This window comes from Anomalospiza imberbis, chromosome 28 (genome assembly GCF_031753505.1).
Source record: "Anomalospiza imberbis isolate Cuckoo-Finch-1a 21T00152 chromosome 28, ASM3175350v1, whole genome shotgun sequence".
NCBI classification, from domain to species: Eukaryota; Metazoa; Chordata; class Aves; order Passeriformes; family Viduidae; genus Anomalospiza; species Anomalospiza imberbis.
Window position 1 is genome coordinate 4,355,169 of NC_089708.1, and position 11,706 is coordinate 4,366,874.

The following is an 11,706-nucleotide window of genomic DNA, read 5'->3' on the forward strand; positions in this document are numbered from 1 at the left end:
GAATTCTGCCAGGAGCACCGCTTTCCCCTCGGGAATTCTGCTGCTCCCTCGGGATGCTCCGCCGCTTTTCCTCGGGACTCGCCCGGGGAGGCCGCTCCGGTGTGGCCGCGGGTGATCCCAAATCCCGGATTTGGGGCACAGGAGCCGCTCCCAGGTAAATCCCGGAGGAATTCGGGCTGGGAGCTGCGCGTGGGGAGGAGCCGCTGGAATTCTTTGCTCCCAGAGCGATCCTGGGTTTTATTCCAGGCGGGAATAAATGAATTCTCGGCATTCCCAGGGGGATCCAGAGGGGCCGGGCCGGGCGCTCCTGCCGCTCTATCCCGGGAATGCTGCTCGATGGCAGCATTCCCTAAAAATGTGGGAATGGGAGAGCTGAAAATGTGGGAATGGGAGCTGGGAATGTGGGAATATGGGAATGGGAGAATGTGGGAATGGGAGCTGGGAATGAGGGAATGGGAATGTGGGAATGGGAGCTGGGAATGTAGGAACTGGGAGCAGGGAATAGGAACTGGGAATGAGGGAATGGGAGCTGGGAATAGGAACTGGGAATGTGGGAATGGGAGCTGGGAATGGGACATGGAAATGCAGGAATGGGAGCTGGGAATTTGGGAATGGGATCTGGGAATGGGAGCTGGGATGTGCTCAGGGGATTCCCAAAGGAGCTTTGGGATTTGCTGGGGCTCGTGAAGAAGGGGAGAGATCCTGAAATTCCTGGGAAAACCTGGAATTCCCAGGTGGGAATCACATCCTGGACCTGGATGTGGCCCCTTCCCGAGCGAGAGGACCCCAAATCCCAGAGGAAAATCCATCCTCATCCCCCCAGGAATTTCCCATCCTGGGAGGTTCCGGCTCCTCTGGCTGAGGGTTGGATCCCAAAATCTGGGATTGAGAAACACCAGGTCTGGGAGGTCTTAAGGAGGGAATTCCAGGGGTTCAGAGTCATCTCCAGGGTTTGGGAATGCTGGGGACGGAATTCCATGGATCTGGAGTCACTGTCATGGTTTGAGAATGCTGGGGATGGAATTCCATGGATTTGGTGTCACCTCCATGGTTTGGGAATGCTGGGGACAGAATTCTATGGATCTGGAGTCATCCGCGTGGTTTGGGGATTCCAGGGAGGGAATTCCATGGATTCCAAGTCCAAACCATGTCTGGGAGGTCTTAAGGAGGGAATTCCATGGATTTGGAGTCACTGTCATGGTTTGGGGATCCATGGAGGGAATTCCATGGATTTGGAGTCACCTCCATGGTTTGGGAATGCTGGGGATGGAATTCCATGGATATGGAGTCACCTCCATGGTTTGGGGAGCCCAAGGAGGGAATTCCCTGGATCCAGGGTCACCTCTGTGGTTTGGGGAGCCCAAGGAGGAAATTCCATGGATATGGAGTCACCTCCATGGTTTGGGCATCCATGGGGGGAATTCCACGGTATTTTCCCTCCCGAGATCCATCCCGGGATGCGAATTCCCAAGGAAAGGAGAATTCCCAAGGAAAGGAGAATTCCCAGGAGCAGCGCCTCCCCCTCCCTGGCCAGCCGGGTTTTGTGGGAACGGGGCGGTGAAAAGCCGGGAATTGCTGAGGACAGGAAGAGGAGGGAGCAATCAGAGCCCTTGTGGCATCGGGAATTGTCCCTTCCAGGAGAATTCCCGGGAACAAAAGCAATCAGGGAAAGAGGCCCTGGAGGAGCTCTTGGAGCTGAGCTGGGCCTGGCAGCTGCAGCTTTTGGGTTTTTTATGGAAAAACAGGGAAATTTTGTTTTAAAGGATCCGGGATTGTGTTTTAAAGGATTTGGGATCGAGGATCCGGGATTTGTGTCTTAAAGGATCTGGGACTGTGTTTTAAAGGATTTGGGATCAAGGATCCGGGATTTGTGTCTTAAAGGATCTGGGATTGTGTTTTAAAGGATTTGGGATCAAGGATCCTGAATTTGTGGTTTAAAGGATCCGGATTTGTGTTTAAAAGGATCAGGGATTTGTGTCTTAAAGGATCCGGGATTGTGTTTTAAAGGATTTGGGATCAAGGATCCTGAATTTGTGGTTTAAAGGATCCGGATTTGTGTTTAAAAGGATCAGGGATTTGTGTCTTAAAGGATCCGGGATTGTCTTTAAAAGGATTGGGGATTTGGATTTAAAAGGATCCGGATTTGTGTTTTAAAGGATCCGGGTTTGGATTTAAAAGCATCCAGGATTTGTGTTTTAAAGGATTTGGGATCTGTTTAAAAGGATTCAGATTTTGTGTTTTAAAGGAACCAGATTTGGATTTGAAAGGATTCAGAATTTGTGTTTTAAAGGATCTGGGATTGGATTTAAAAGGATCCAGGTGCATGTTTGAAAGGATCTGAATTTGTGTTCCAAAGGATCTGGGATTGGTGTTTAACCCTGGATTTGTGTCCAAAGGATCTGGGATTGGTGTTTAACCCTGGATTTGTGTCCAAAGGATCTGGGATTGGTGTTCAGTAGGAGCTGGGCTGGTTTCTCCCCTGGTTTCTCCCCGGAGCCGTGGAATTCCCGCTGGAATTGCGGATGATTTGTGCCTGCTCGGATGGAGCTGACAGCTTCATCCATCTCCCGCCTCCGCTCCCATTTATCCGCCAGGAACGGCCGGTCCCAAATCCCCGGGATCGGGATCGATGGCCTGGAAACCCCTACCCACGGGATTTGTGTTCCGGAGGGAAAGGAATTAACCCCAAATCTGCTCTGGAGGGGGAGGAATTAATTAACCCCAAATCTGCTTTGGGGGGACAGGAATTAACTAACCCCAAATCTGCTCCGGAGGGACGGGAATTAACTAACCCCAAATCTGCTCCGGAGGGACGGGAATTAACTAACTCCAAATCTGCTCCGGAGGGACGGGAATTAACTAACCCCAAATCTGCTCCGGAGGGACGGGAATTAACTAACCCCAAATCTGCTCCGGAGGGACGGGAATTAACTAACCCCAAATCTGCTCCGGAGGGATGGGAATTAACCCCAAATCTGCTCCAGAGGGACAGGAATTAACCCCAAATCTGCTCCGGAGGGATGGGAATTAACCCCAAATCTGCTCCAGAGGGACAGGAATTAACCCCAAATCTGCTCCGGAGGGATGGGAATTAACCCCAAGTCTGCTCCGGAGGGGGAGGAATTAACCCCCCAACTTTGGTGCCGTGGAGCTGGAATGTCTGGATTTGGGGACAATTAACGAGGAACAAAACCTTGGAGCTCGTTCAGGGAGGGAAGGAGCAGCTCCCGGGAGGGATTCAGGGAGGGATTCATCAATTCCCGAGGTTGCTGCGGGAACTGGGATTGATGAGCTCGTTAGCGGCCGCGTTAATTGAATTGGAATCGAGCAGCTCTTCCTGACTCAGCATCCAGGGCCGGAGAACGATTTCCTCGGGAAGTTTCTCCAAGAAATCCGGAATTTGTTTGGAGCTTTGTGCTGGGGGAAGACCCTCGGGATCCTTCCCAGTCCCTTCCTCATCCCTTCCTGATCCCTTCCCAATCTTTCCTGATCCTTTCCCTGATCCCTTCCTGATCCTTCTCAGTCCATTCCTGATCCCTTCCCGATCCTTCCCAATCCTCCCTGGTCCCTTCCCAATCCCCTCTGATCCTTCCCAGTCCATTCCCTGGTCCCTTCCTGATCCTTTCTGATCCTGCCCAATCCCCTTCCCGATCTCTTCCTGATCCCTTCCCAATCGTTCCTGATCCCTTCCCAGTCCCTTCCCATGGGAGGGAAGGGACCGGGATCCTTCCCAAGGGAAGGGACCCGATCCTTCCCGATCCCTTCCCAATCTCCTTCCCAGTCTGTTCCTGATCCCTCCCCAGTCCCCCTTGATCCTTCCCAGTCCCTTCCCGATCCTTCACAATCCCTTTCCGGTCTGCTTCCTGATCCCTTTCCGATCCTTCCCAGTCCCCCCTGGTCCTCCTGGTCCCTTCCCAATCCCCCTTGATCCTTCCCCAATCCCTTCCTGATCCCTTCCCAATCCCCCTTGAACCTTCCCCAATCCCTTCCCCGATCCCTTCCTGATCCCTTCCCTGATCCCTTCCCGATCCCTCCTGATCCCCTCTCCCGGACGGACTGTGACCCATGGGAACACCAAGGCAGAATATCCGCCAAAATTCCAGGAAAATTCCGGTGAGGAATTCCTGGCTGCCCAGTGTCCCCGTCGGACACGGAGCCGGGATCATCCGTCCTTTCCCCGTTCCAGTTCTTCTGGGTGCTCCTGCTGATCTTCCTGGAGATCATCTTCGAGAGCAAGGTGGGACGGGGACAGCCCTGGGAATTCCATCGACGCTCCCAGGAATTCCATCAGCGTCCCCAAAAACGGGATCGTCATTCCCAAAAATTCCATCATCATTCCCAAAAATTCCATCGTCTTTCCCGAAAATGAGATGGTCATTCCCAAGAATTCCATCAGTATTCCGAAAAATGAGAAGGTTATTCCCAAAACCAGGATGGTCATTCCCAAAAATTCCATCGTTATTCCCAAAAACGAGATGGTTATTCCCAAAAATGGAATGGTTATTCCCAAAAATTCCATTGTCATTCCTAAAAATTCAAATTTTATTCCTGAGAATGGAATGGGCATTCCCAAAACCAGAATGGTCATTCTCAAAAATTGAGTTTTTGATCCCAAAACCAGAATGGTCATTCCCAAAAATTCCATTATCATTCCCAAAAATGGTGGTTTTTATTCCCAAAAACGGAATGGCCATTCCCAAAAATACCATTATCATTCCCAAAAATTATGTTTTTATTCCTGACCATGGGATTGTCATTCCCAAAAATTCCATTGCCATTCCCAAAACTGGAATTGCAGTTCCTCGGGGTGGAACTCCGGGATGCGGCGGGAGCTTTAAAGTTAATTTTTAATTATATGGGAGGATATAAAAAGTGGATTAAGCCCCAGATAAAGAGGGAATTGTGGGAAGCACAAATCCCCCGGAACAATCAAACCCCCGGGCCCAGAATTAATCGGATTCCAGCTGAAATCAGCCAGAATTAATTCTGATATGCAAATCAGCTTCGTTGATATGCAAATGAGCCCGGGGGTTGGGATCCTGGGCAGGGAGGTTCAGCTCCCACCTGGGAAATGGGGATTTAATTCCAGAGGGATTCCCAAAAATGGAATTGTCATTCCCAAAAATGGAATGGTAATTCCCAAAAATTTAATGGTAATTCCCAGAAATTGAGTGGTCATTCCCAAAAATCAGATGGTCATTCCCCAAAATCGATTTTCAGGATTTCCCCCTGGATTTTCAGGGTTTTTCCCTGGATTTTCCATTTTTGTTCCCATCCCTGAAGCGTTTTCCTTGGATATCTTCACCCGCTTTGGGATATTTTGGGTTTTGCCTCCCCGAGCTCAGCCCAGGGGGATTTTTTTGGGAATTATCCTGGGATTTGTGAAAAGTGAGAAACAAAAATCCCAAAATTTGAGGAGGGAATTCTGGGATTGCGGAGCAGGGCTCGGTTTTGCGCATTCCCAAATGGGAAAAAACCTGGAAAATCCCAAAACTTGAGGAGGGAATTCTGGAAATCCAGGAATTGGAAATCTGTGCCTGGGATGGAGCAGAGCAGGAGAATCCCAAGGGTTTTTCCTGCTTTTCCTTGGAAAACGGGAGCAGAGGGAAAAACCCTCCAAAATCTGTTCCTGGATGAGTTTGGTGCTTAAAAAAACGGGAAAAATCCTTTTTCCCCCCTGCTTTTCCAAGCACTCCAGCCTTTCCTGGCCATTCCAGGGTTTTCCTTTCGGGGGGAAATCTCCAATTCCGATTGTTTTCCGTGGGGAGGGAGGAGCTGCTCCAGCCCAGGCTCGTTTTTATTCCGTGGAGGATGTGGAGTGACTTTGATTGGAATTTTTTATCTTCGCTGCAGGAAAAAGAAGGGATTTTTTAAATTGAATTTTTCCCCCCCTTTGTAGCTGCAGGATTTGATCCCAATTTATCCTGACAGGAAGAGAATTCCCTGAGGAGCTGACTGGGGACTTTGAGGGATTTTGGGGATTTTGTGGGATGGCTGAGAGCCACCAAATCCATCCCTGCCTCGGGAAAAGCCGGATTTGTCCCCTGGAATTAAAGCGTGGAAGTGGGGATGGATCCAAGGCACGTCCACACCCCTCTAAAATGGGGAAAAATGGGGAAAAATGGGAAAAATTCCCTTTTTTTTAACCAGAGACTTCCCTGGGAACAGGGAAATATTGGGAACTGGAGATGCAGGGAAGGGGATTGGAATTCTGGGATGGTTTGGGTCGGATGGGATCCCAAAATTCCCCTTCCCCTATCCCAGGGTGGCCTTGGACACTTCCAAAGGGTCCAGCTTTTCTGGGAATTCCATCCCAGCCCTCCCAGGGAGGAATTCCCATGGTCCCAATTAATGATTATCTCAATTAATGATTATCCCAATTAATGATCTCCCACTATCCCTGTGCCCACGGGAATCCATTCCCTGTTCTCCCAGGGCTGATTCCAAACCCCTTTTCCAGGATTTTTAAGGAGTTTCCAGGGCTGAAAAATTCCCTGGGAATTCCGTCCCACCCTGCCCTTCCAGGGAGGGATCTCCCCCCAAAATCCCAACCCCAAATCCCTTTGGAGCAGGAATCCCTTCCTGTTCCCCCGGAATTTTGGGATTCTCCAGCCCCCCTTCCTTCTCCTGTGTTTTCCCTGCAGTTTTCCTGCTCTGGAGGGGCCGAATTCCAGGACTGGGAAGTGAACCGGTACCACCAGCACAACGGGAGCGGGCGCTGGCCTGAGGGGTGCCCCAGTCCTGCCGTGTCTCTGGGGTGAGAGGCCAAATTCCTGGGAAATCCCAGAATTCCAGAGAAACCCCAAAATTCCCAGGGAAAAATCCCAAAATTCCCAGGAAAAAATCCCGAAATTCCCAGAGAAATCCCCTCTGCCCCACTCACGCAGCGTGCGCGGGGTGAGCAGGGAAAAATCCCAGAATTCCAGGGAAAAATACTGAATTTCCTGAGGAATCCCTAAATTCCCAGGGAAATCCCGAAATTCCCAGAGAAATCCCAAAATTCCCAGAGAAAAATCCTGAAATTCCCAGAGAAATCCCCTCTGCCCCACTCATGCTGTGTGTGCTGGGTGAGCAGGGAAAAATCACAGAATTCCAGGGAAAAATACCAAAATTCCTGGGAAATCCCAAAATTCCCAGGGAAATCCCCTCCGAAATTTCGCAGAGCAAAATTTTGTTTAAAATTTCTTTCATCCAACCCCAAAACTCTGGGAAAGTTTTGCTCCATCCGAGGCTGCTCCTGCCGGGATTCCAGGCCAGGACGGAGCCTCGGGACCCCAGAAAATCCCAAAATCCCAAATTTCCCAGCCAGGATTTTGGGGGAAATTTGGGAAAAATCCCAAAGCGGCTCCGCCGAGCTCGGCTCTCTGGGAGAATTCCAGAATTCCTCATCAATCCCTCCCTGTCCCGGGGCTTTGAATGGAAAAACAGGGGAAAGCGAAGGGGTTTAATGGGCCTGATATGCAAATGATATGCAGATTTTTTGCTCCTGGTTAATCAAGGCCTTGATGAAGAGGCGGAGTCGGGGATTCCTGCCGGGAGGAAGGGCTGCAGGGAGCCCAGGAGCTTTTCTGGGTATTTTTCCACTCCCGTGGGTTTGTTGTTTTTATTTCTTTGGGACAATTTGGTCCAAAAAAAAAAAAAAATCCAAAAAAATTCAGCAGGGAGAGGGAAAAATCCCCTCAGTGCAGGGGGAGGGAATTTGGGGAATTTTTTTTTTGGGAATGCTGGGGGTGGGGCTGGAGCAGCCTGGGATTTTGGGATGGGATGGGACTCATGGCCCCTTCCCACCCAAACCCTGCCAGGACTCCCCGAGCTGGCTCTGGAGGCTGCTCCAGGAGGAAAATCCAGGGAATCTCCATGAATCCGTGGAATCTCCATGGTTTTTTTTCCAAGAGGGAAAGCCCCTGGCTGTGCCTCTGAGGTTTTTTGGGAGTTGAGACCTCCCCAGAGGCTCTGGAAGCTGGGAAGCACCAAAACCTTGGGATGGATTTGGCCTCGTTCTGTGAGGAACCAGCCCCAGAATTCCAGGAAAAGAACCAGGAGAGCCAAATCCCTTGGGAATTTCCTGGCCTCAAATGCCATCCAGGGCCAGCCACCGGGACAATTCCCACTGTCCCGGCTCCCTGGGCCATTCCCAGGGATCCAGGAGCAGCCCCAGCTGCTCTGGGAATTCCATCCCAGCCCCTGCCACCCTCATTCCATCCCAAATCCCTTCAAATCTCCCCTTTTCCAGTGGGAAGCCATTCCCGTGTCCTTTCCCTCCATCCCTTATCCCAAATCCCTCCCCAGCTCTTTGGGATCCCCTCTGGAAAAGAACTCCTGGAGCTTTCCCTCCTCCAGCTCAACTTTTCTGGGAATATTTGGAGGTGGAAACCCCAAATCCAGCCAGCCCCTCCCCACCCTCATTCCATCCCAAAATCCCAAAATCCTGTTTCAGTTTCCCACTTTGAAGCCATTCCCGTGTCCTGTCCTTCCATCCCTTATCCCAAATCCCTCCCCAGCTCTCCTGGAGCCCCTTCAGGCTCTGGAATGTTCTGGAAGCTCTTCCTGGGATTTCCCTTCTCCAGGGGAACATTCCCAGCTCTCCAGGAATCCTGGAATGGTTTGGGTTGGGATTTGCCCTGAAGACCCCTCAGTCCCAAATTCCAAGGGTTGTCCCGTGTTGGGCCCCTCTGGAATTTGCAATTTCCTTTGGATTTGTGGTGTTTTCCCTTGATAAACCCGTCCCCATTCTTGGGATAAATCCATCCCCATTCCCAGGATAAACCTGTCCCCTCTCCCGGGATAAACCCTTCCCCTCTCCTGGGATAAACCTGTCCCTATTCCCGGGATAAACCCCTCCCTGTTCCAGGATAAACCCGTCCCCTCTCCCAGGATAAACTTGTCCCCTCTCCCAGGATAAATCCGTCCCCTCTCCTGAGATAAAGCTATGCCCTGTCCCAGGATAAACCCGTCCCCATTCCCAGGATAAACCCCTCCCCTCTCCTGGGATAAACCCGTCCCTGTCCCGGGATAAACCCGTCCCTGTCCCGGGATAAAGCCGTGCCCGTTCTCCGCAGGCTCCCGGAGGAGTGCTGACCAGCCTGTGCGGGTCCCGCGCCCTGGACAAGGAGGTGACCTTGGAATTGTTGGGAATTCTCTGCTCCTTCTTCCCCAGATCCCAAAATTCAAACGCTCCCTGCGAGAATTCCCCTTCCCCAGCTGCTGGTAACAGCCCCTGGAAGCAAATCCCAGCCCGGCAAATCCCGGCCCGGCAAATCCCGGCCCTGTTTGTTCTTCCAGCCCTCGGCAAACGGAGTAGGAATGGGACCCCAGATAAATCCCAGTCCCAAATTCCACTCTGGATAAATCCCAGTCCCAAATTCCACTCCCCATAAACCCCAAATTTCACTCCCCATAAATCTCAATGCCAAATTCCGCTCTGGATCCCAAATCCCAATCCCAAATTCCACTCTGGATAAATCCCAGTCCCAAATTCCGCTCCCCATAAATCCCAATCCCGAATTCCCCTGGGTTTGCCAGGCCTTGGATCTCCCCTGGATTATTCCTGTTCAAACCCTGAGGATTTGCTGTGGATTTGACCTTTTTTTGGATTTATTTCCAGCAAAAATCTTCCCTTTTGTGGCAGCCTTGGGGTTGCTGGGGCTGGGGTTGGATCCCAATGGGAATGAAATGATCCCTGGCTTGAATTTTGGGATTATTCCCGGTTTTCTGCTGGCACCAAAGGGCAGGAAGGGCTTGGATAAAGCAGCAGCCGGGGGAAATTTGGGATGATTTGTCAGAGCTGGATTTTGGGCTGGCAGATGGCTCCGACGGGATTCCGGCCGTCATTCCCGAATTTTCTGGGAGCGTTTCCTTCCAAATGGGGCTGGGACAGCCCATCCCAACTGATCTCATCCCAATCCATTAGATGTTAATGGGGAATGCTAATGAGGCTGCTAATTGGGAATGCTAATGGGGAGAAATCCGCGGGAATCCAGCCCTGATGGATCTGGAGTGGTGCTGGTAATTGGGAATGCTGGGGACAAAATCCCTGGAATGCTGGGGAGAAATCCTGGGAATGCTGATGGGTCTGGAGTGCTGGGGGCAAAAATCTCTGGAATGCTGATGGACTGGAATATTGCCATTAACTGGGAATGCTGGGGAGAAATCCCTGGAATGCTTGGGACAAATCGCTGGAATGCTGATTCATTGGGAATGCTGGGGGCACATCCCTGGAATGCTGATGGATCTGGAGTTAATTGGGAAATCCACGGGAACGCTGATGGATCCAGAGTTAATTGGGAAATCCGTGGGAATGCTGATGGATCCCAGCACGAGCTCTCCCTTCCTCATCCTCCCCATCTGCTCCCAAATTTTTCAGCCCTCGGAAGATGGATTGGGCTGGATGCTGCCAGGATTTGGAGGGAATTCAGTGGGAATTCAGCCCTCAGACAGCTCCATTTCCCAAAATCCGTAGGGACAGGGCTGGATTGGCCTGGAATTGCGGATCCAGGTAGGAAGGAAGTTTTCTCCTCTTTCCCCACGTTTGGGTGGGAGCCCGGGCTTTGCTCCAGGAATGGGGCTCAGGGAAGCCGATCCTGCTGGGATTGGCTGTGGTTGGAGAGCTGGGACAGGGAAAATCCCACTGGGGGAGAGTCAGGGAATCCAGGATCCCCCAAATCCAGGAGCATCCCGGCCTTTTTAACGGGAAAACCCCAATCCCATTGGAGAGGTTGTGTTCATTCTCCATTCGGAGCCAGGCACAAACTCCACCTCCATCCATCCCTGGAATTCTCTTTTTTCCCATTCCTGTGTTCCCTCTGTGCCCTTCATCCCCCCATTCCCTGTCCCTCCCAAGGATCTTCTCATCCCAAACTCCTGCCGTGCCCAGGGCTGGCTGTGTTTAATCCTGGAGCTGGGACGGGGAGAATCCCGCTGGGATCCAGCACCGAGTGGGAGCTGCTCCTGAGGCTGAGGGAATCTGGGATCCCCCAAATCCAGGAGCATCCCGGCCTTTTTAACGGGAAAACCCCAATCCCATTGGAGAGGTTGTGTTCATTCTCCATTCGGAGCCAGGCACAAACTCCACCTCCATCCATCCCTGGAATTCTCTTTTTTCCCATTCCTGTGTTCCCTCCGTGCCCTTCCTCCCCTCCATTCCCTGTCACTCCCCAGGATCTTCTCATCCCAAAATCCCGCCGTGCCTGGGGCTGGCTGTGTTTAATCCTGGCTTTCCAGCGGAGCAGCCGAGCTCATCCATCCTTTTTCTGCCTCCAGCCGGGCTCTCCGGGGGCTGGGGACGTGCTCGGGGTGGAAATGAGCCTCAAAAACTCCACCCTTGTTCTTCCAGCAGCTTTCAGGGAATGCAGCTCCAGCTCGTTCCTTCCTGGAATTTCTTTTCCAGGGATTGTTTTCAGGGTGTTATTCCAGAGAATCCTGGAATGGTTTGGGTTGGGAAGGAGCTTCAGGATTCCATCCCACCCCTGCCATGGGCAGGGACAATTCCCACTGTCCCAGGTGGCTCCAGCCTGGCCTGAGACAATTCCAGGGATCCAGGAGCAGCCACAGCTCCTCTGGGAATTCCATCCCAGCTCCCCCAACCCTCATTCCATCCCAAAATCCCATTTAAATCTCTCCTTTCCCAGTGGGAAGCCATTCCCTGTGTCCTGTCCCTCCATCCCTTGTCTCCAATCCTTCTCCAGCTTTCCTGGAGATGCTTCAGGC